Raw genomic sequence first — 25264 nt, forward strand, 5'->3', positions numbered from 1 at the left:
AACGATTGACAAGAATGGCGGAATGAAATACAGTAGAAGAAGAATGGCTAGCTTTGAGAGATGAAATAGTGAAGGCAGCAGAGGATCAAGTAGGTAAAAAGACGAGGGCTAATAGAAGTCCTTGGGTAACAGAAGAGATATTCAGTTTAACTGATGAAAGGAGAAAATACAAAAATGCAGTAAATGAAGCAGGCAAAAAGGAATACAAATTTCTCAAAAATGAGATCAACAGGAAGTGCAAAATGGCTAAGTATGGATGGCTAGAGGACAAATGTAAGGATGTAGAGGCGCATATCACTAGAGGTAAGATAGATACTGCCCACAGGAAAATCAAAGAGACCTTTGGAGAAAAGAGAACCACTTTCATGAATATCAACAGCTCAGATGAAAACCCAGTTCTAAGCAAAGAAGGGAAAGCAGAAAGGTGGAAGAAGTATGTAGAGGTTTTATACAAGGGCGATGTTCTTGAGGACAATATTATAGAAAAGGAAGAGAATGTAGATGAAGATGAAACAGGAGAAATGATACTGCGTAAAGAGTTTGACAAAGCACTGAAAGACCTAAATCAAAACAAGGACCCAGGAGTAGACAACATTCCATTAGAACTAATAACAGACTTGGGAGAGCCAGGCCTAACAAAACTCTACCATCTAGTAAGCAAGATGTATGAGACTTCCAGAAGAATATAATAATTCCAATCCAAAGAAAGCAGATGTTGACAGATGTGAAAATTACCGAACTATCAGTTTAATAAGTCACGGCTGCAAAATACTAAAACACATTCTTTACAGACGAATGGATAAGCTGGTAGAAGCCGAACTCGGGGAAGATCAGTTCAGATTCCGTAAAAGTGTTAGAACACGTGAGGCAATACTGACCCTACGACTTATCTTAGAAAATAGATTAAGGAAAGGCAAAACTACGTTTCTAGCATTTGTAGACATAGAGAAAGTTTTTTACTGTTGACAGGAGTACTCTCTTTCAAATTCTGAAGGTGGCAGGGGTAAAATACAGGGAGCGAAAAACTATTTACAATTTGTACAGAATCCAGATGGCAGTTATAAGAGTGGAGGGGCATGAAAGGGAAGCAGTGGTTGGGAAGGGAGTGAGACAAGATTTTAGCCTATCCCCGATGTTATTCAATCTGTTTATTGAGCAAGCAGTAAAGGAAACAAAAGAAAAATTCGGAGTAGGAATTAAAATCCATGGAGAAGAAATAAAAACTTTTTAGGTTCGCCGATGACAATGTAATTCTGTCAGAGACAACAAAGGACCTGGGAGAGCAACTGAACAGAATGGACAGTGTCTTGAAAGGAGGATATAAGATGAACATGAACAAAAGCAAAACGAGGGTAATGGAATGTAGTTGAATTAAATCGGGTGATGCTGCGGGAATTAGATTAGGAAATGAGACGCTTAAAGAAGTAAATGGGTTTTGCTATTTGAGAGCAAAATAACTGATGATGGTCGAAGTAGAGATGATATAAATTGTAGACTGGCAATGGCAAGGAAAGCGTTTCTGAAGAAGAGAAATTTGTTAACATCGAGCATAGCTTAAAGGGTCAGGAAGTCGTTTCTGAAAGTATTTGTATGGAGTGTAGCTATGTATAGAAGTGAAACATGGACGATAAATAGTTTGGACAAGAATAGAATAGCAGCTTTCGAAATGTGGTGCTACAGAAGAATGCTGAAGATTATATTGGTATATCACATAAGTAATGAGGAGGTACTGAATAGAATTGGAGAGAAGATAAATTTGTGGCACAACTTGACTAGAAGAAGGGATCGGTTGTTAGGGCATATTCTGAGGCATCAAGGGATCACCAATTTAGTATTGGAGGGCAGCGTGGAGGGTAAGAATCGTAGAGGGAGACCAAGAGATGAATACACAAAACAGATTCAGAAGGATGTAGGTTACAGTAGGTACTGGGAGATGAAGAAGCTTGCACAGGATATAGTAGCATGGTGAGCTGCATCAAACCAGTCTCTGGACTGAAGACAACAACAACAACACAGTGAAACGAAATAAGAAAAGGGCCTCTCGTCAGATGAGTGGAGGGTAATACCAACAGATGCAGAAAACGATATGACGGGAGTAGGTTACGTTACGAAGAAGCCAATAGGTTGAGATTGAGCCAATATGAAAAGATCATTGTCAGGGTTGTTTTCATGAGATTCGAGTGCAAACTAACGCCGCCATCGGTAGTTCATTAACACATGCCGACATCGCAGGGATAGGATGAACGGATAGAAAAAGAGTATGTGGATAATGAACGGGTAATTCGTATGTAAAGGGAGATGAAAGTCTAATAATTATGAGGGATAGGAACACAGTTGTAGGGGATACAACACAACAAGGGTCACGAGAGAATATGATGTAGGCAGTAGTATTGAGAGACTAGAAAGACTAAATGAGTTGGCAATGAATTTCATACGGTAATAGCAAATAGTCTGTTTTAAGAATCACAAGAGGAGGTGGTACACTTCGGAAAGATCCTGAGACATTGGAAGATTCCAGTTTCCTTACACCATGGATATATATTCCGAAATCAGATATTGTGTTGTAGGCGGTACCCAGGAGCAAATATAGTCTCAGATTATAATTTAGTAATGATGAAGATTGGACCTAAGTATAAGAGAATCGTACGGAAGTGGGATAATGAAATACTGATGTGTAATAAGATGCGTTTGAATTCGCTAAGGTTATGGATGTTGCGATAAGGAATTTCACAGCGGGCAGTGCAAATGAAAAGGACCATCAATCTTCAAAAAGGGCAGTCGCAGGTGTTGGAAAGTCAAACATAGATACAAGGAAGATAACTCCGAAGAAACTTTCATTTACAGAGTAAGTACCTCAATTGATCGACCAAAGGAGGAAGTACCAAAATATTCAGGGAAAGAAAGACAGGAATACAGCTAAATAAATCACTTAGTAATGGTTCAAGTGGGAAGTGCTGGTCAGCGAAGGTGAAACTGTTGGGAAAATGTGAAGAAATCGAAAAAAATTGATCGTCGGGAGGAATGACTCAGCACAGAGAAAACACAAAACAGCCTGCGGCGAAATTAAAAGCAAGGATTTTATTATTAAGACTGCATTGTGAATTCCACTGTTAAATGCAGACGAGAGGATAGGTGGCAAGAGTACTTGAAAGCCTCTACGAGCGGGAGGACCTATTTGATGGTTTGATAGAAGTTGAAAGGAGTCCATAAGAAAGATATAGGGTGTCCAGTATTATAAGAGCTCTGGAAAGCTTGAAATCAAATAAAACGGAGGGTATAGATAACATTCCATAGGAGTTTTTAAAATCATTGGGGGAATATCGACCAAACGGTAATTCCACTTGGTGTGTAGATTGTGTGACACTGGCGACGTATGATCAGACTTATGGAAAAATGTCACCCACACAATTAAGAAGACAGGAATGGCAGATAGGAGCGAAAACAATTGCACTATCGGCATAAAATCTCATGGGTACAAGTTCCTGACAAGAATAATACGCAGAAGTACTGAGTAGAAAACTGGGGATCTGTCCCACCAATATCAGTTTGGCTTTAGGAAATGTTAAGACACTAGAGGGATTGCTCTGATTTCGTGATTCACTATGGAAAAAGACTGAAGAAGAATCAAATTACGCTCATGGGTTTGTCGAAGTAGATAAAGCGTCCGACAATGTGTAAAGGTGCAAAAAATAGGAATAAACTTTTTCAGAAAGACAGGTGATACACAATGTGTACAAGAATTAAGAGGAAACAATAAGGTTTGAAGCCCAAAACCGAAATTCTCGGATTAAAAATATATAAGATTTAGACGCTGTCTTTCGTCCCTACTGTTCAGTATATGCATCGAAAAATCAATGACGGAAATAAACGACAGATTCAAGAGGGAGACAAAAATTCAGCGTGAAAGAATATCAGTGAGTAGAGTCGTTTATGACATTGCTATCCTCAGTGAAAGTGAAAAAGAATTACGGGATATGTTTCATGGAATGAAGAGTGTAATGAGCACAGAACATGGATTCAGAGTAAAGCAGAGAATGACAAAAGTAATGGGAAATAAGATAAATTATTATAAGGAGAAGTTTATAATCAGAAATGGTGATCTGGAAGGTGACAAACTTGAGGTATTCTGCTAGGAAGCAAAATAACGTTGACAAACTTAAGGTATTCTACTACGAAGCAAAATAACGAATGATGCACGAAGTAAGGAGGACATAAGTAGAAGACTAGCATTGGCGAAGTGCTCGTCCCTGGCTAAGAGAGGAATACTGGTATCAAACATAGGCCTTAAATTACGGTAGAAATTTCTGAGGATTCATGTTTGGAGCACAGACTTTGTGATGGTTAATCATGGACAGTAGGAAGACCGGAACAAAAGAGAATCGAAGCATTTGTGATATTGTGCTACACAAGAGTGTTGAAGATTAGGTCACCTGATAAGATGAGAAATTAAGAGGTTTCCCATACAATCGGCGAAGAAAGCAACATACCGAAAACACTGACAAGATGAAAGGACACGAACATAGGACATTTGTTAAGACGTGGTACTAGAGGGAACAGTACGGTAGAAGGTAAAATCTGTGGAGAAAGACAGAGTTTTTAATACATGCAGCACATTCTTGAGGCGTAAGTGCTTCTCAGACATGAAAAGGCTGACAGAAGAGATGAATTCGTCGCGGGACGCACCAAACGAGTCAGAAGACTGATGATTAAACAAAGTACATAACTAAAATAAAATAATAAAATGGGATGTACATCGACGGTCGTTCTTCCTTCGCTGCGTTCGGGAAAGAAACAGTGAAGGGGGAAATTGTAGTGATACAGGGAGTAGCCTCCACTACAGGCCATCTGGTGACTTGGGAGAAAACAGATGTGGATAACAATTAGGAATGTTTTGCAAATAAAGATAAAAACTGCTCATTTCTTTTATTGGACATTGATGATAATAACGTGGACAATAAAATGTTTCTAGAGTGTAAAAGCATTTATGACTGTGAGCCAGCTTAATCTGAGCGTCTCTTGTATTTACATTTTGCACAAAATAAAGTACCCGAACCTGGGGTATGTTGCATTAATGGCTTACAATACACACAACGAATAACACAATCAATAAGCACTTTTCTCTATTACAGTAACTTATTTCTGCAGAGTAATTAGTTTTTTACTTCAAACGGTGGCCATCTTGTACAGGTTCGTTGAAACACCCAATGTAACAGCCATATGAAATAAAATACAATGTGCCTCAAGGCCTAATAAGTCCACAAAACTCAAAATGCCGAACAATTCCATAACAAAAAGGAAATGATCTCGTTATTTCCATACATGCGACTACTTTCAGAAAGACAGTCTAGATTGAAGAACTGATGAATTGGAAGAAATAATTACTGACATCTTGGACGAAGAAACTACAGCTGGGACACATGGCTATAATTCTGAAAGATTGTTACTCTGTAGGTAATCTTAGGACTATACTGCTAAATCATACTCAACATTTTCACGGAGAACGATTTGAAACTCGTTGCTGGATAAATCCATAGCTCTCTCAAATTTGAGGGGAACAGTTTTCAGCGGTGTCCTTTTATATAACTCCCATATTTTCATATTATCGTCTAACCACTAAACAGAAGATCACGTCTCGGTATTGTTTCACCTTGTTGAATCCAGAATGTCCTACCAACCGCCATTTGATTTTCGTAACGTTTTCATAATGTACATGGCTGTTTTCATGTCACTCTGAGTAATGCCCAATACGGGTGTCTCAGCTTATCGGTGGCGAACCATCAGTTTTTTTTGGTCACTTTAAAGTGGATGTGTACCTGTTAAAGCACACTAACTGTAAACTTCCAATTTTAGAAATACCGAAATGATATGTTTGGAAACTCATTTAACACAATCAGTAACGGTTATGCAGCAGCGACAGCATCTTCTTCGACCACATCCAGCTCCCCGCGCACTGTTCGCAGGTACGCAGCGGAGGATACGTTGAAATCTTCGGCAAGCGCTGCCTGGCAGGCTCAATCTTCTTCCATTGCTCTCTCTTTCCGAAGGGGGGACGGGGGTGGCGTCATGCGTACGCTCCACCATAGGACGCTAAAGTCACGTGACCTCCTTGTCTGCAGCTACGATCGGCCGGCACGTCATTTCAAGTAGCTACACTTAGAGCTGTGCCCCATATTCTCTAAACATTGAGAATAAGACCAACGGTAGTAGGGCAGACTGCAGCGAGCAGATTACATTGATGCAGCCTGATGCTGCTGAGGATTATAACTAAGCAATGACTGTCAGGACTGATCGCCATTCTAGACGACTTAATTCTATCAGAAACATTACTCTCATTTTATATAACTCAGCACCACACAGGTACCTACTGCAACTCCACGTTATGTACATCACTACTTTTAAGTGTAAATATTGTAAATAAACTTGACAATGAGTTACCTATTACTTTCTGTAGACATCTGATTGTATTTATTAACCACCTCAACTACAGACGCAACAGATATCCACTGGCGTTTAAGCGTGGCAGTTATCAGAAATTCCTAAGTCTTTTCATATAATATTTGTGTGGTTGAGACACTGACGACAAAAAAATCGCATCACCAACATATAATTAATGTAGAGAAATAAAATTTCTGGAATACATTTGTCTAGGTACCATACTTAGGTGATTAAAATTGCAAGATCACAGGTTAAGGTAAGCGCGAATTAAGCCATTAGATATGTGAAATGTTGGTACCTCAACAAGTGGCGAAACCGCCAGGATCTTGAATGAAAGTATGCAAACGTGTTTCATTTGTGTTGTACAGGTTCCAGATGTCTGTTTGTGGGATGGAGTTCCATGCGTGTGGCACTTGATTGCTCAGTACAGGAGCAGTTAACCCGGGTTGTGAATGACGCTGGAGTTACCGTCCGATGATGTTCCACATGTTCTCGATTGGAGACAGATCTGGCCACGGTGACATGTCGACACTCTGTACAGAATGGTGCATTACAACAGTGGAATGTGGGTGAGCGTTAATCTGTTGGTAAACATCGAGTGCAATACTGTTTGATAAAAACGACATGCAAAGCTGTTCATGAATAGCAGCACCATAGTTCTAATCACCAGGTTTACTTTCAACTTTGCACTCAAGTGCGTGGGATAACCAAGAGAGTGCTCCTGTGGCCATATGAAATCGCATCCAAACCATAACACCAGGTGTAGGTCCAATGTGTCTAGCGTGCAGACAGGTTCACTGCAGATCCTGAACTAGTCTTCTTCTAACTAACGAATGTGGCACCGAGACGGAACCAGCTTTCATCAGAGAACACAGCAGACCTGTAGCCTTAACTCCCAGGGACCGAGGACCGTCGCAGTCTGGTCCCTTTAATCCCCCAAACCAACCAACCAACCTTAACTCCACTGATTTCACGCTTGACACCACTGAAATGGGAAATGGCGGTGGTTTGGGGTCAATGGAAAGCATGCTGCAGGGCGTCTAGCTCGGAGCTATTCTTGAAATAACCAATTTCTGACCGTTTGTTGTGTCCTGTGGTGTCAATTGCTGCTCATATTGCTGCCGCAAATGCAGTGCGACCCTCCAGTTCCATACACCGAATACAATTATGTTCCCTCCCGGTAGTGCCACGTGACCGTCCAGAGCCCGGTGATCTTCCGAACGAAAATTCTTGACCATCGCTGCCAGTAATCACGTACAGTGGCTACATTCCTGTCAAGACCTTCACAATATCGCAGAAAGAACATCTAGCTTCTCGTAGTCCTATTACGCGATCTCGATTAAACTCAGAGAGATGTTGATAATGCCGTCTTTGTCACCTTAAAGGCAATCTCCACAAACTTCAACTCACCACATCTGTCCTCAAAGGAAACAGAAGCTCACAAACATTACAGTGTGTGTTCACTGCGAACCTGATTTGGATCTTCCATCTGCTACTAGCGCCACTCTTATGCAACTGGCGTGAAATTTGAACAGAAATCATCTTTGAGATGTAGATAGAACCCTATAATTTCTCTTTTATGTCGCACAACTCCTTCTTGGTGTTGTGATTTTTTCCGTTAGTGTATTTTACAGCATTCTTAATTTATGTACTCAATGGCAACTTCTGCAGAGCAGTCACTCACTGCATTTATTCTCTTTCAGAGCCAACAATTGACTTTTTTGCTCACTCCTTTTGGCAGCGTGATGGAAGCACAACAACACTAGCAAACAGCTACGACTGGAGCTGAGAATGCCAGTGGCCAGAAACTATTTTCTCCCTTTTTCTTCTTCAATGCACAAGAGGAATGGACAGAGTACTGCCTGCAAGTCAAGTAGCATTTCCAAGCATACATCAGGTAAATGACGATGCATCTTCCTATTCTCATGGATGGAAATGTGTATTTTTAGGTTGTATAGGGAGATGTGGTCTAGGGATAGCGTCTTTGATGACTAACTAAAACGTCCTCGGTTCCTTTTGTGAACCCCGCACCGCTTAAATCTTGCATAAAAATCATCAGCAACAGCGGCCGAAGACTTGCGTCACGAGAAGACACCTCTATTCAGCCAACGGCCTTGTTGAAGATGGCGGAGGAGAGGAAAGAGGTTCAGTGCACTCTCTTGCCCTGTGGGAAAAGGCACCTAAAGGGGAAGTATCAGCATCGATAAACGGGATGACCGTGCAGAAGGCAATGAAACCTACTACATTATAGACACAAAATGTGTATCCAAAGGACATGTTTGGAAAAGTGTCATGATGATCTCTGCATTGGCAAAAGATTCCGGAATAGCCCCCATTGTGTAACCAACGAAAGAATAACATCCTACGAGCCGAGGTGTGGAATGTCAGAAGCTTGAAAGTGGTAGGGAAGCTAGAAGAACTACAAAGGAAAATGGTAAGACTCAGTCTAAATATTGTATGGTAGTCAAGAAAGTGAAATGGAGAGACGACAAGTATTTCTGGTCAGATGAATATAGGGTAATATCAGCAACAGGAGACGATGGTATTACAGAAGTGCGATTCGTTATGAGTAGTACGGTAGGACAGAGATTGAGTTTCTGCCAACAGTTCAATGACAGCGTTGTTCTCATCAGAATTGACAGCAAACCAACACCGGTAACGGTAGTTCAGGTGTACATGCCGACGTCGCAGTCGGAAAATAAAGAGATTTCAGTATGTAAATTAGGATGAAAATCCGATAGTGATATGAGATGAGAATGCGGTTGTAGGGGATGGACAAGAAGAAAGGGTCACAGGAGAATATGGGCTTTGTACTAGGAATGAGAGAGGGAAAAAAATTTAGTTCAGCAATAAAGTTCAGCTGCTAGCAGCGAAAACTCTGCTCAAGAATCACAACAAGAGGAGATATACGTGAAAAAGGACGGGAGACACGCGAGGATTTAAGTTAAATTACATCGTGGCCAGGCACAGATACCGAAATCAGATACTTGGTTGTGAAGCGTGCCCAGCAGCTGATACAGACTCAGATCGCAATTTAGTAGTGATGAAGAGTGGCTTAACTTTAAGAGAGTAGGCAGGAAAAATCAATGCCCAAAAAAGTGCGACACAGAACTACTAAGGAATGAGGAGAAACACTTGAATTTCTCTGAGGCTATTGACACTGCCATATGGAATAGCTCAGTAGGTCATTTGAAGAGGAATGGATAACACTAAAAACAGCAGTCATAGAAACTGCAAAGGGAAACATAGATATAAAGAACGTTACTGTCAAGAAACCCTGCGTAACACAAGAAATACTCGATTTGATCGATGAAGAAAGGAAGTACAGAAATGTTGAGGGTAATTCAGGAATACAGACATACAAGTTACTTAGCAATGAAAGAAACAGGAAGTGCTGGGAGGCTGAAGCGAAATGGCTGCAGAAAACATGTGAAGAAATCGAAAAAGAATTGATTGCCGACTCGGCATATAGGAAAGCAAGGGTGGTAACATTAAGAATGCAGTTGTAATTCCACAGTTAAATGCAGAAGAGGGAGCACATAGTTGGAAAGAGTTCACTGAAGGCCTTTATGATGGGGAAGACATGTCTGACGGCGTGACCGGAGAAGAAACAATGGTCGACATAGAAGTAATAGGGGATCCACTGCTAGCATCACAATTTAAAAGAGCTTTGGAATAGTTCAGATCGAGAAAGGCAGAAGGGATTGACAAAATTCCGTCAAAATTTCTAGAATCGTTGAGGGAAGTGGAAACAAAGCAGCTGTTCACGTCGGTGTGTAGAATTTGCAAGTCTGGTGATATACCATGTGACTTCCGGAAAAACATAATTCACGCAATTCATACTTCCAAGTTACTGACAATAATAATACACGGAAGAGTAGAACAGAAAACTGAAGATCTGTTGCATGACGATCAGTTTTGCTTTGGGGAAGGTAAAGGCACCAGAGAGGCAGTTCTGACGTTGCGGTCGATAATGAAAGCAAGAGTGAAGAAAAATCAAGACACGATCATAGGATTTGTCAACCTGGAAGAAACGTTCGACATTGTAAAATGGTGCAAGACGTCCGAAATTCTGAGAAAAATAGGGATAAGTTACAAAGAGAGTAGAGTCGGAGAAAAGGAACGAAGTGCTCGAACTAAAAAGTGTTTGAGACAAAAATGCAGTCTTTTGCCCCTGAAGTTCAATCTATACATCGAAGAAGCAATGGCGGAAATAAAAGAAAGCTTCAAGGGTGGATTTAAAATTCCAGGTGAAAGATTATCAATGATAAGATTTGTGGATGACTTTTTTATCCTCAGTGAAACTAAAGAAGAATTACAGGATCTGCCGAACGAAATGAAGTGTCTAGTGAGTATAGAATAAGAACTGAGAATAAATTGAAAAAAATGCGAAAGTAATGAGAAGCAGAAGACACAAGAACAGTGACAAAGTTAAAATCAAGATTGGTGACTGCGAAGCAGATTAAATCAAGGAATTATACTACCTAGGCAGCAAAGTAACCAATGACGGTCAGAGCAAGGAGGAAATAAAGAGAAGACTACCAAAGGCAATAAGGGCATTTCCGATGGAAAGAAGTCTACTAGTTTCAAACGTAGGCCTTACTTTGAGGAAGAAATTTCTGAGAATCTACATTAGGAGCACAGCGTTGTATGGTAATGAAACATGGATTGTGGGAAAACCAGAAAAGAACAGGATCGAAGCATTTGAGATGTAGTGTTATAAAAGAACGTTGAAAATTGTGTGGACTGATAAGGTAAAGAACGAGGACATTCTCCACAGAATCGGAGAGGAAAGGAATAGATGGAACAGACTCACACGAAGAAGATATATGATGGTAGAATGCCGGCCGGTGTGGCCGTGCGGTTCTAGGCGCTTCAATCTGGGCTGCGTGACCGCTACGGTCGCTGGTTCGAATCCTGCATCGGGCATGGCTGTGTGTGATGTCCTTAGGTTAGTTAGGTTTAATTAGTTCTAAGTTCTAGGCGACTGATGACCTCAGAAGTTAAGTCGCATAGTGCTCAAAGCCATTTGAGCCATCCAGAAGACAAACATTGGAATACACCCAAGAAAGAGTAGCGTCGGTTGAAAGTTCTATGCTAAGAGGAAGAGTTTGGCAGACGAGAGGAATTCGTGGCGGGCAACACCAAACCAGTCAGAAGACTGATAGACTGATGACTCAAAACAGGGAGATGTTCTCTAAGTTGAAGCGCCAAACCTAACCCCTCGAAAAAACTGCTCGGATACTGAACGACTTCTTTGAAGTTCAAATTCATGTACCTGCTACTCGTTTCTGATTTCTTCGAATGCTTTGTCTTAATGACCAGTCTTTTGAGGAATAGGTCACTGAACTCAACGGAATGAGTAGGAACAGTATTTTGCTGCTGTTGTGGGACCTCACTTCAAGACGAAATGTTTCGCGATGACATTATTCAAACCAGTACTGATAACAGAAAAAGACTGAGATTCTATTACATCACAACCTTGGTCTCAATGAGGTGCTTAAAGTAATCAAAGACCAGGAAGTGCAAGACTTTGGTGAAACTGGCTTTAATCCTTTCCTCTCAATTTTCGTTCACCGTGTGGTTCGAATGCCCTCGTAATATTGGCACTGAAAACGTACTCTGTTACATTTAATGGAATTATGCAAGTGCTAAATATAAACCTAACAACAAAACAAGTTATACATACTCTGTAGGCCCCATGTTTCTCAAGTTATGGTACTTTTTTGATGTACTCAGAATTCTTACTGTTAATTGTTTCATTGGATAGTCTCTCCTCGTCATCGAAAGAGGATAGTCTTCCCCTCTTTGTTCTATTTGCGTTACATACATATCCAACCACAGCTTTCAGAAATGCCACTCTGTATCCCTTGTGGCTCAAATCGGATTTCTGGTTGGAAGTAGCATCCAGATTCATCATAATTAGGCAACTGACTACTGTCGCGGTTTTGTTACTGCTGTCATCACTCAGGTAACAATTGCTTTACGATTAACACGTAAATTTGTAATTTTTGTTGTTATTTTGGCGAACACCGTTTTCGGAGTGAACTAGAAACGTGAAATCAAAACAACAGCGGTATGCGTTGGAAAAACGCGTTTCCTAGTAGTTATGCCGCTTGTCGTTTCTTATCAGAACACTTCAGTACAAGACATACGGCGGGGCGAGCCCCGGCATACGAGTTATAGCGAACTGAAGTTCGTGTCGGGCGACGTCCGACATTTGAGTCTATTGCGATATTTACACTGTCGGGGCTGCCCCACCGGTCGAACGCTGTGGAATTAATGGTGCCTGGTGTCGCAATGCTGACCGTGGGTAGCTAGCTTCTGCTCCAGTTTCACATGGCGCGCTTCTACTGGCCGCAGTATGAACACAGCACGAGGCACTCAGCAGCTGACTAGGCTAGTTGAAACTTCCAAAATCGTATGTGGAATGTGATTTAACGCATGGCCAAAAACGCTGCATTCATCGCCGTGTGGAATCCCGACACTGTCATAAATCAGTGAGCATGCACAACAAACGTAAAGTAAGTTCTATTCCTTACAGATCTCCACTTGGGGAAGTGGAAATAAATATGATCTTTCATTCTGAATCAGTACCCCGTTTTCCTGACAATCCACACAGGAACCGGAGACGAAAGCCACTGAATTATACAGCAAAATGTTCACTACAGAACTCGCCTCATTCTAACCAGCTCTTCTCTGACAGATGTACAGCTAAACGCTTCGTGAGTAATAATTCGGACAAACACAGTCTTCTTCAACTCAGAAGACGTTTTAGAGGACAAACCCTTCATCTTTTCATCCCTTTGGAGATTTGGAGTCAGTCTGAAGCATTTTAGGTAGGTAACAGCGCTTCAGTCACAGTGATCAGTAAAAATACTTATGAGCAATTCAGACACTCCAGATTACAAAAAAATTACTCCCGCACTTCATGACCTACAACGGCGAAAACATGTATCTGCCTGGAACGTGCACTGTACTAGCAGAATATATAGGAAAATTGTTTCACTGCCTTTCACGTTCTAATCTCAGAGATTTTGACATGGTGCTTTTCATTTATTTTGTTTAGATATTAAAGACAGATGTACGAATTTGATAGTTAACTTTCCCATGTCAGTATTCATCATTCGCCCATTTCTTCAAATCAATGGTCACCGCACCTCTAGATCCCAAGAATGGCGAATAGGAAGAAGAGGTCTGGTGTCAACTTTAAAGAGCTCAAATGCTGACTCACGCCTTCCCGCTTCCAGTTGTCGATGAGCTTACGGATTGCCTAGCACGTAGACGATTCTTTTCAAAAATTGGTTTAGGCGAGTCTTATCTTCATCTTCTCCTGAACGAGGAAACTAAAATGTATGGTGGTTAATATGCACGTCAACTTGTATCAATACCAGTGCTGTCCCTCAGTAGCAACTCTGCTCCCACGATATTTCAACATTTTCCTGAACATCTGCCGTCGAATGTTCCGTCTTGTTCAGATTATTTACATGACATAAACACCGGATATCATATACTGAATCTCTTTTCCATGTTTTAACTGATGCCGGACTCAATTGTAATTTATAGAAACGTTCATTTTTCAATACTGAAACTGAATATTTGGTACATGTCACTGTCACTAGCCCCTTGACTAAGCATTTAGAGGCCGTATGGAGATTATTTTCTCATATAAATGTGCGAGAGCTCCCAGCTGCTCTTGGAATACTGACATACTATAACAGACCAATTCCTTACGCAGAGCAAATAGCCATTACTTTGTAACGCTTCTGGTGCAAAACTTTTCCTTTCAATTCGCCTGGAGAATACGTACAATCTTTCCAGAAATTGAAATTTGCGTTGCTTAGTCATCCATATCTTACGCATTTTGATCCGAAAAATTTAGTAGCGCATGCATGTGACGCATTATCGCATGAAATTGAGGCATCATTCTCCCATAAAGTTGGCTACGCGCAACACAGTGTATCATTCCCGTCTAAGTCGCTATACAAGGCTCAACTCAACTATAGTCAACTGGAAACGCGTAACTGCATAGTAGGAAACTTTTTTCTTGTGACCGTAATCATAAGCCACTGCCTGCTGTTCTTCAACTGGCGAAAAATTTGGCTGTTCGTACAGCACAAAAGCTGCAACGTTGGTCACTAATTCTTTCCATTTATCAAAATGCAGCCGCGCGGGATTAGCCGAGCGGTCTAACGCGCTGTAGTCATGGACTGTGCGGCTGGTCCCGGCGGAGGTTCGAGTCCTCCCTTGGGCATGGGCGTGTGTGTTTGTCCTTAGGATAAATTAGGTTAAGTAATGTGTAAGCTTAGGGACGGATGACTTTAGCAGTTAAGTCCCATAAGATTTCACACACATTTCAACATTTTCATATCAACATGGAATTCTTTATCGCCCTTCGTTGCAGTACGGCAACGCCGACAATCTGCCTCACTTATCCATCGGAAATGATCCGGATTTCGATTCGTCAGAAGTTTCTTATCTTCAAAGTGATCATTCTGATTTGCAAGCTCTACAACCTTTTCCTACTGATTCTCGGCAGGTCCCGTAGGCTGCTGTGAAGATCAGGCACTAAGATAACTGAAGTACTATATTCTCATAGATTGATCTCAAAGTCCGAAATCAATTTCAGATCCAGTATTTTGCAAACAACACGGACAACGCAGCAGCAGTTCTCTTCAAAATCGTGTAACTTTACTGCGTTCTCTTTACGAAAGAACGCGATCTCAGATTCCTATATCTTTTTAACAAGATATGTTGAAATTATTACATAGAGGGCGTTGGGGATTCGTTACAATTAAGTGGCTTGCGTCACAGCATTGTTCGTGGTTCGGGTTTGATAAATAAAGAGACGACTTCTCGCTTCACACATGCAATGAAATGTCGTGTGACGAGGGCCTCCCGTTGGGTAGACCGCTCGCCTGGTGCAAGTCTTTCGATTTGACGCCACTTCGGCGACTTGCGCGTCGATGGGGATGAAATGATGATGATTAGGACAACACAACACCCAGCCCCTGAGCAGAGAAAATCTCCGACCCAGCCGGAATCGAACCCGGGTGCTTAGGATTGACAGTCTGTCACGCTGACCACTCAGATACCGGGGGCGGACACACATGCAATGATAACCACACAGAGTCGCACCACGAATTTTCCAATTAACTTTGATCAGACGGTCGTTCGCTAAGTTATATTGATCTGCTGCTTCTTTCCACAAGAAGACTTATTGTAAACTATGCACAAAGCAAACATACTTTTATCATTTTCAAGCATTGGGCTACTAGCGATACTACTAAAAAGCACTCGCTTCTGTCTTTACCTTTGAATGTTGCTACAAAAACATTATGTTCCACACTATTATTCGTCGGTTTTTCAAGAATTTAGCCAACGAAGTTGAATATAAGAGATCCATACGCTACCTTTCTCAACGCATCGGTGAAGCCGTACGGTTTGTTAGGATTTCCAAGGCTCGGATGTGTAAACATCATGCTTTGTACTTGAGGGAAAATGTTTCGTTGTTGTTTCTCAGCACTTGTCGCATTAGGCCTGTTGATGACGCTTCGCCGACAGAACTCTTACATGCTAATCGCCACCGCATTCTGTTGCATATCTGTCACCCCTGCCACTGCGGTTGCGACCTAACTTTCCAATTAAAGTTCTGCATAAGTTTTCTATTGTGCTTGTATGAAGCATCCCAACAGTGATTGGGTTCATCACTCAGACGTCTTGCCATTCTCCATAAACCATTCATGGCGCATCGGACACCAATCGACGAAACCAAAAGCGCCTAGGATTCCGTGATAAAAGAGACCCTGGCACAGTTTTTCACTTTTCAGACCATCTATCTGCAACCAAGCCTGTCGATCCCGAGCAGGCCTCGTCAGTGCCTGGCGTCCATGCCCATGGGTCTTCGGACGAATCTCTCATGGAGGTCGTGGACTGCCCGCCTATGGAGCCGCCGTTGCAGCGCCTTTCGCCGCAGTGACTGTCACAGACGTCAAACCTGCACCTGCTGTACAGTCTTCTGCGTCCTCGAGAGCACCAATGTTGCACCCAAGGATGCTATTGGATGGGCGTCCTATTTCTGGTTCTATCGGCAGATATTCCTGGTGGTTCACAAGAACCACTGGCGGGATGCAGTTAGGTTTGCGCCATCTTCCATTGTGCCTTAGCCAATCTCATCTGCAGCACCATGGTACAGACCCTCCCCTGACCGACGCGTGCAACGTCACCATACACTGACTGGGCGCAGTTTGGACGAGGGTTTTGCAACAGTGTGTCATGTCAACTGCATCCAGAATGCCGCGCGCCACTCAAAGCTAAGTGGTAGATGGCACATTTAAATCTTTCGCTAGCGTGCCACTGGGCAAGGTCGCTGTCTTTGATAGGGGCCGCTAATCACACGCACTAGCAAAGGATTCTAAATTCACTTCATTGCTTGTGGTACCCCTCAAAGCTTCGCCCAAGATTCAGTGAACTTCCAGAGTCATTTCAACCTTAGTGTGGAAGAATGCAGTGAGAAAAATGCATCGACATAGCACGATGCTACTGAGTATTATCTCTACTCATTCACCATTCTGATTGTAACGGAATTCAAGACTATTTGTTTCTAACGTTACTCTTATTGTACGCTACTGGCCATTACGACTACTACACCACGAAAATGACGTGCTGCAGACGCAAAATTTAACCGACAGGAAGAAGATGCTGTGATATGCAAATGATTAGCTTTTCAGAGCATTCACACAAGGTTGGCGCCGGTGGCGACAAATACAACGTGCTGACATGAGGAAAGTTTCCAACCAATTTCTCATACAAAAACAGCTGTTGACCGGCGTTGCCTGGTGAAACGTTGTTGTGATGCCTCGTGTAAGGAGGAGAAATACGTAACATCACGTTTCCGAATTGATAAAGGTTGGATTGTAGCCTACCGCGATTGCGGTTTATCCTATCGTGACATTGCTGCTCGCGTTGGTCGAGATCCAATGACTGTTAGCAGAATATGGAATCGGTGGGTTCAGGAGGGTAATACGGAACTCCGTGCTGGATCCCAACGACCTCGTATCACTAGCAGTCGAGATGACAGGCATCTTATCCGCATGCCTGTAGCAGATCGTGCACCCATGTCTCGATCCTTGAGTGAACAGCTGGGGACGATTGCAAGACAACAACCATCTGCACTAACAGTTCGACGACGTTTGCAGCAGCATGGACTATCAGCTCGGAGACCTTGGCTGCTGTTCCCTTGACGCTGTTTCACAGACAGGAGCGCCTGCGATGGTGTACTCAACGACGAACCTAGGTGCACGAATGGCAAAACGTAATTTTTCCGGATGAATCCAGGTTCTGTTTACAGCATCATCATGGTCGATCCGTGTTTGGCGACATCGCGGTGAACGCACATTGGAAGCGAGTATTTGTCATCGCCATACTGGCGTATCACCCGGCGTGATGGTATGGGGTGCCATTGGTTACAAGTCTCGGTCATCTCTTGTTCGCATTGACGGCACTTTGAACGTTACGACCCGTAGCTTTGCCCTTCATTCGATACCTGCGAAACCCTACATTTCAGCAGGATAATGCACGGCTGAATGTTGCAGGTCTTGTACGGGCCTTTCTGGATACAGAAAGTGTTCGACTGCTGCCCTGGCCAGCACATTCTCCAGATCTCTCACCGCTTGAAAACTTCTGGTCAATGGTGGCCGAGAAACTGGCTCGTCACAATACGCCAGTCACTACTCTTGATGAACTGTGGTATCATGTTGAAGCTGCATGGTCAGCTGTACCTGTACACACCATCCAAGCTCTGTTTGACTCAATGCCCAGGCGTATCAAAGCTGTTATTACGGCCAGATGTAGTTGGTCTGGGTGCTGATTTCTCATGATCTATGCACCCAAATTGCATGAAAATGTAATCACATGTCAGTTCTAATATAATATATTTGTCCAATGAATACCTGTTTATCATCTGCATTTCTTCTTGTAGCAATTTTAATGGCCAGTGGTGTATATAATTCAGTCCTGCAGAAAAAAGCACAGCACCTCAAACCCATTAATATCTCAATTATTAAGTCTATATTTTGTAAAAAAAAATTATCTATGGGTCACCTCTTTATAGATGTTTGATTGACATTTTTGGTCACCTCAACTAACGACATATGACAATAAATCTTGTTTCTACTGTTCTGTTTACTACTGCTACAGGCTGTTCAGCCACCAATTCTTGAAGTTTAGATGCTGTATAAATAATTAGTACAACACCATCACATAAATCAAAGAGATTCAGATATATTTTATTAAGAAATATTCTTATTTATTTTACCATTTAATAATCTGAAAAACTCCTCAAGGGCAGCATAACACATTTAGGCTGATCTAGGATCATACTGCCACATTTCTATTTCACTTCTGATCATTGCACCATCCTGCAAGATACAATGAAAGCTGAAGTGTAATTCTATACTTTCATCATTATGTAGACAAAGGTTTGATATTGGTTGTCTAGGGCTGATTGTTCAGATGTTATTGCAAGAGATGCACAGGATTTCGCAAAATCTGTAAATCCAAGGCATAATCATATTCCATACTCATTGTCACTTTGTCTCATTTTGTCTAGAATTGGGAAATTATTACATTGTGTATTACTCAAAACATAGTGTATTTCTTTGTGTGGCTTAACAACATTCTTCTGTTGGGTATGGATAAAAGTAGTGAACATATTGCATACTATGAAAATTAAGTTGATGAGTGTAAAGTTTTCTATCTTATTTCTATTCCCTTTCTTGTGAAGAACTATTGCAGTATTCTTTAATTTTTGAGAAATCTTTATTCAGCCACTGATACTCCAAAATTAATTTTTCCCTTTTGTATTTTTTTTTTCTTTGAAGAATTTTTACTTATGTTGCACCATTACAAAGGAGCTCTCCTTTCATGCTACTTCCAGTGGCTTTTTACAGCTCACAATTTCTTCCTTAATATCATTCTATTAATTAGCTGTGTATTTTCGTCTGTCTAACCATGCAAACATTTTATAAGATACTTACATGCTGCCACAATTTTCTCTGTATCACTAACTATTTTGTTACATAATTTTATAACTGGTATTATGCTATATCAGGACAACGTTTTCCCATTTTGGTTTTATTTATGTTTATTGTTGTCAGTTATTTTTCTTAATATAAATTCATTGTATCTCTTTTAGTAATCATGAAGAGTTTTCTCAGTAACTCTGTTAAATGGGGGGTATTGTATCATGGTGTTATAATCGATTGGTAGAAATTCTCTCCTTCTCCTTAAGTGATGATATGTTCTATTGAAATATTCTTTATTTTTGCTTTTTTGTACTTGCAGCACCTTTTCCAGATGTATCCAGTATTTCTCTGTAGCTGTTACTTTAAAGAACAGTAGTTTTGTCCTCTATTTATTTCAAATAATCTCTCGCATTTTATGCTGTTATCCCTTGTCACATGAATTTGTTTGTCTCTTGCTTTGTATAACTTTTCTCTTCATCTTCCACACCAAGTATCATTTTAAATAGGAAAATATTTCACTAACCCCATCTTCAGTAGATGGTCTCTACTTTCAGATATTCATAACATCATCTTTAATCTGAATCTTGGAGCTTGTTTCATTTTGGACCAATGCTATAGGAACAGCCATATTGATCTTCTCATGTAATTCTGCGAATGTACTACTATAAAAAACATTTAATACCACATAATTTTTCTTTAGTTGTCCTAGATGTGTATTAGGTTCGTCAGTATCATTTTAAGGTGGGACTGTATTTGATTATTTATTGACCTGTATTGTGTCTCAAAATTTTTCATGAGGATTTGACGATATTGGTGCCTTCAAATAAAATATTTGAAAACTAATTTCTTTGTTTATTATTGTTGGTGGGTATACAAGAAATCTGCTCTCTAAAAATCTGCCGAAATTGTCTTATATGCTACAACATAACTGGTTTCAGAACATAAACATTTGTTTTCGAATTAATAGCATTCAGTTTTCAATAGCCTGAAACATCTAACTAGCAAAAAATTCTCACATATTTTAAAACTTTATACGACTATAAACCAGCAGCGCTATATTATTATGAACAATGTGAAGCTGCTACAACTCTACCTGAGTTTGTGGTCATATCCTTAAATTATTCTTTTGTTTGCCATGTATTATCATTCACCTATGTTCCTCTTCCATCAAAATACTTTCTCAGTTTTCAGTTTTAATGCATTCCTGACAACCATCTACACCCCACTTTAATTAATTCCTCTTCTATATATTTCAAAATTCAAACATTGCAAAATGACTAAATTAATGTCATATCTAGAAAATGCAATTTAAGGTGATATGTAATGTTCAGTATGATTAATGATATAATTTCACATGGATATGAAATTTTGCTTATAATAGCATGAAGAAAACAGAACATTGTATTCTGTATACTGGCTGAAATGATGTTTTGAGAAGAGTGTTGACCACAGTGCTATTAGATTACTGGTTCAAAAAGGTTTCAGATAAATGCAATTGCATTTTACACTCATCTGAAATCATAGGCTGATACTTTGAAATTGTAAGTAATGTTTTTCAACTTTATCAATGTTACATAACTACGTTAACTACTGATGAAGAATTGTCTTATCATCCCACAGCAGTAATTTGTGTATGTGTCTTCACTAATTTATCAACTGTGGTACACACTAATTAAGAACATGTTCCAGATATTCTAATGTACACAAACAGCACCCTCTCACTAAAGTTTCTTACAATCATAAACTACTTCTTTGTGGGAATTTTGTCATGTACTCTCAGTATAAAGTCCTTTCTTCTGATTATGGCCAAATGTGGTAGCCGTGTGGTCTAGGGCGCCTTGCCACAGTTCACACAGCTACCCCCATCAGAGAGTAGAGTCCTCCCTCAGGCATTAGTGTGTGTGTTGATCTTAGTTAGATTAAGTCATGTGTAAGCCTAGGGACTGATGACACCAGTTTGGTACCACAGGAACTTACCACGTATTTCAAAAATATTTCTGATTATGGCTTATGACAGATTAATTTTTCCTTATTTCTTCACTTATTTACCTCTTCACTTTGAACACGATCTTCCCAGAATATTTTTAAGACTTTATTGTGAGTAACCAAGTGCAGTGACAAATAATATCACTTTAGTGTCGTTCTTGAGAGGTCAAGTACAACTAAATGTTAGCATGCACAGTTTAAAAGAATAAATGTGGTGTAGCCAGACAAGTCAGTTGCAGTATCACGGTTCCTGAAAGTTCTTGTGAGTAAGTACTGGCTATGAGAAGTTGCTTGATTGTGGTCCTACAGTGAATACAGTTGTATATTGCTGTATTAAAGTAATTAAATAGCATTGACACATGAGATTTCTTTTGTGTATAAATAGCCACTGTCAATTCACTAATGAAGACCTACCAGATGCTGCACCATCTATAAGTGTGAGAATGACATTGGAAGTAGTGCATTAGTTGAAGTTATATGACTATCTTGAGCTGAGTTTAATGCAAAGATTTATTTACTACTCATTTACAGAGCAACTACAAAACCAGTAGTACCCCACTGCTACCCTAGTTACATGACTCAGTCTACAAACATCCTACACTCCCATTCAGTCAGCTACTCGAGGATACGCTCACAATTTTTCCAACATCTGTATCTAAACAGGCAACTACTTTTTGCAAAAAGAAAGGCAAATAACTGCTTTTACTTTTGAGAAACTGGTAATTATATGCATGTCAACATTACAATCTAGTTTACCTTGTATTTTATCCTACTGTACAATCATTATTAGATGTGTAATAACTATTATTGTGATATATTACACAATGTATGAAAGACACTAGTAATATTTAAACATAATATTAAATCATATTTAGATATTCAAAATAAAATACATACATTTTCTGGGAACAATCTGAGGGATCAGAAGTGCTATAATGTGAAGTAGTAGCAGTAGTAGTAGTAGTAGTAGTAGTAACTTAGTTCATCTATAGATCTCTTTTTACAGGGATAGAGAACATGTCAAAGTATTTACAAATTTAGATCGATTTAAAATAAGCTAATGCATTCACATATATATTTACAGACTTCTAGTTAGAGACAACCATTACATTTGCTCCTGGTACAAAACATTTCTTTTACAAATAACTTATTAAATAACGTAATGCCACATTGGTCACACATATCTCACTATCAGTCACTACACGCACTATACACACATTGTTTGATAGCACTTCAATCAGTACACATACGAGTACACACACACACACACACACACACACACACACACACACACACACACACACACACACACACACACTTGATCTCTGGGCCATTTTCTGTACCACAACTTCCCATTTGATATCCTGAAAAACTGAGTCAGTATCCCTCCGCAATGAGTGAGGTATTGAGCTCAGGAAGAGGAAGAGGTGTTAGTATTGTGCTATGCGTAACTTCGGTGTAAGTATTTCTTAAAAGGAAAAAAAGAAATAGAAAACTTAAAGTGAAGGTGTTATGTGAAATGTGGGATATTGTATAATCATTGTTATTATTATTATTTATTTGTATAACATTTTTTAACAAACCCCTACTCTGTTTTAGCTAAATGACACTTCAATGTATAAAATGTATTGCATAACAGGTACTTTTTAGCTGCCTTTTTAAATAAGTGTATTTTTGCAATTTGTTTAATCTCTTTTGGTAATTTATTGTACAGTTTAATTCCTTGGTAGAAAACACTGTTTTGAGTTTTATGTTTAGTTTTTCTTGGTAAATGTAAGTTGAGTCTATCTCTTGTTACATGGTCATAGACAGAGCTGTTTGTGTAATTACCAATGTTATTTTTGATGTGTATAACTGACTGGTAAATCTATTCACATGGAGCAGTTAAAATCCCCAGTGTTCTGAACAGATCTTTACAATGAACTTCACTAGTATTTTTGGTTTTTATTCTTATGGCTCTTTTCTGGAGTTTGAAATTGTGCTCATGTTTTGTGCATTTTTCCCCTAAAAAGAATTCCATAGCTAAGAATTGAGTGCATATGAATAATATGTAACTAAAAGACACTGCATGTTACACACTGATGATAGGATTCAAAGGGCATAATATGTTGGTGACATTCTGTTTGCAAGTACCTTTGTGTGTTCACACCACTTCATCTGAGAATCAATATTCAGATCTATTTGAAGTAAGAGATATCCCTAGTCTTTGTACCCTATATGTTAGGTATGATCGAAACCAGTCGTTAGCTACCCCTCTTATTCCCAATGTTTCTAATTTATTTAATAGAATCTTGTGGTCGACTGTATCCAACACCTTAGAAAGATCCAAAAATATGCCTGTGACATACTCATCTTTATCAAGAGCATCAAGTACAACTTTTGTGAATTCTACTATGGCTGACTCCATATTTTTGCCACTTCAGAAATCAAAATGTGATTCGCTTAAGTGATTGTATTTATTCAGGTAATTCATTAATCTGTCTTTCATAATTGCTTGTATTACTTTTGAGAATACTGACAGCAGGAAAGTGAGACAGTAATCCCCTATGTCTCCTGAATTTCCTTTCTTAAGCAAAGGTACAACTCTTGCCTGTTTTAAATGCTCTGGAAATGTCCCTGATGTGAAGGATTTATTTATTATGTTTGTTAAGGGGCCTTGTATAATATCTATGCTTTGTTTCAGTACACACATTGGTACTTCAGCTAAGCCTATTGACTATTTATATTTTAGTTTTTAAATTGTTTTACTGACTTCATTATCTATGGTTGAAAGTAATGTCATTGTATTTAGTGCAACATTATTTACAGGTTTTATATTTGTTTGGGAGACTTTTTGCTGTAACGTCTCTACAATACTTGAAAAATGCTCGCTTACATAGTTTGCTAAGTGCTGTGGATCATTTATTACTGTATTCCCCTCCCTTAGCAGTATTTTATACTATGTTTGTTTGCCTCTCCCCATTTCCTTTTTTAAAACATCCCAGAATGCTTTGACTTTTTTCTCTGCATTATATATTATTTTGTCATTAAATGACTTTTTTGCAGCAATAAGCACCTTCTTATAGATCTTTTTGTATCTATGATAGAAATTTACGAATTCTGAATCATTGCGAAACTTTTTCATGGAACTGAGGTGTTTAAGTGTTTGGGAGGTCTTCCTAATGCCTGATGTTATCCATCTGTTTTTGTGGGATGTTAATACAGATGTTGGAAATGCCTTTTTCAAAGTTCAATTTAAGCAATATGGAGAATTTAGAGAATTTCACATTCACATTGGTTTGCTTATACACTTCATGCTGGCTTTGTTTTTAAAGTTCTTTTGAAAAATCTTTTATTTTGATTTCTGATAGATGTCTTTTTAGGCTCATAGTTCAGGGAATGATTCTATGCCTGACTTCACTGTTGTTACTTGACAGAAATGATCCGATATTCCGATATCTCTTACAGCTACATCACATTTTTCCCAGTCCATATTTGTGGCCACATGGTGAATTACTAATGAAGTCATTGTGGTAACCCTTGTTGCACTATTGGCCAATAGTGACATGCCAAAACTTTGAAGTATGTTTATGAAGGTGCTGCTGAATTCATTTATGATGTTAGTGTTGATGTTAATGTCCCCACACAGAATTATGTTGACCTTTGTACCTGAGACTTTATCTAGAACTTCTGTTAACTTATTGAAAAAAGTGTCCACACTACCACTGGGAGATCTATACACACACAAAGTAATTAATTTGTTTGTGATATCAAGCACTGTTAATTCAATAGCTGAAATTTCAAAGTGTTTCTCTTCACTTACAGTACTGAGGTCATGT

General features: G+C 39.7%; 1 long non-coding RNA gene across 5 annotated transcripts in view; it reads left to right on the forward strand.

Annotated features, from left to right (window-relative positions):
• The window catches only part of LOC126262673 (uncharacterized), a 172755-nt gene that overhangs the window by 136047 nt on the left and 11444 nt on the right, over positions 1–25264 (forward strand). For 4 of the 5 annotated variants that reach the window (XR_007546750.1, XR_007546752.1, XR_007546751.1 and 1 more), the window contains one exon: positions 8139–8332. This is a non-coding gene — a long non-coding RNA (uncharacterized LOC126262673). Of the gene's footprint in view, positions 1–6803; positions 7005–8138; positions 8333–25264 lie in introns of all 5 variants that reach the window. The other variant, XR_007546753.1, reaches the window with a different exon arrangement.

The sequence above is a fragment of the Schistocerca nitens genome, chromosome 6, assembly GCF_023898315.1.
Source record: "Schistocerca nitens isolate TAMUIC-IGC-003100 chromosome 6, iqSchNite1.1, whole genome shotgun sequence".
In the NCBI taxonomy this organism is placed as follows: domain Eukaryota; kingdom Metazoa; phylum Arthropoda; class Insecta; order Orthoptera; family Acrididae; genus Schistocerca; species Schistocerca nitens.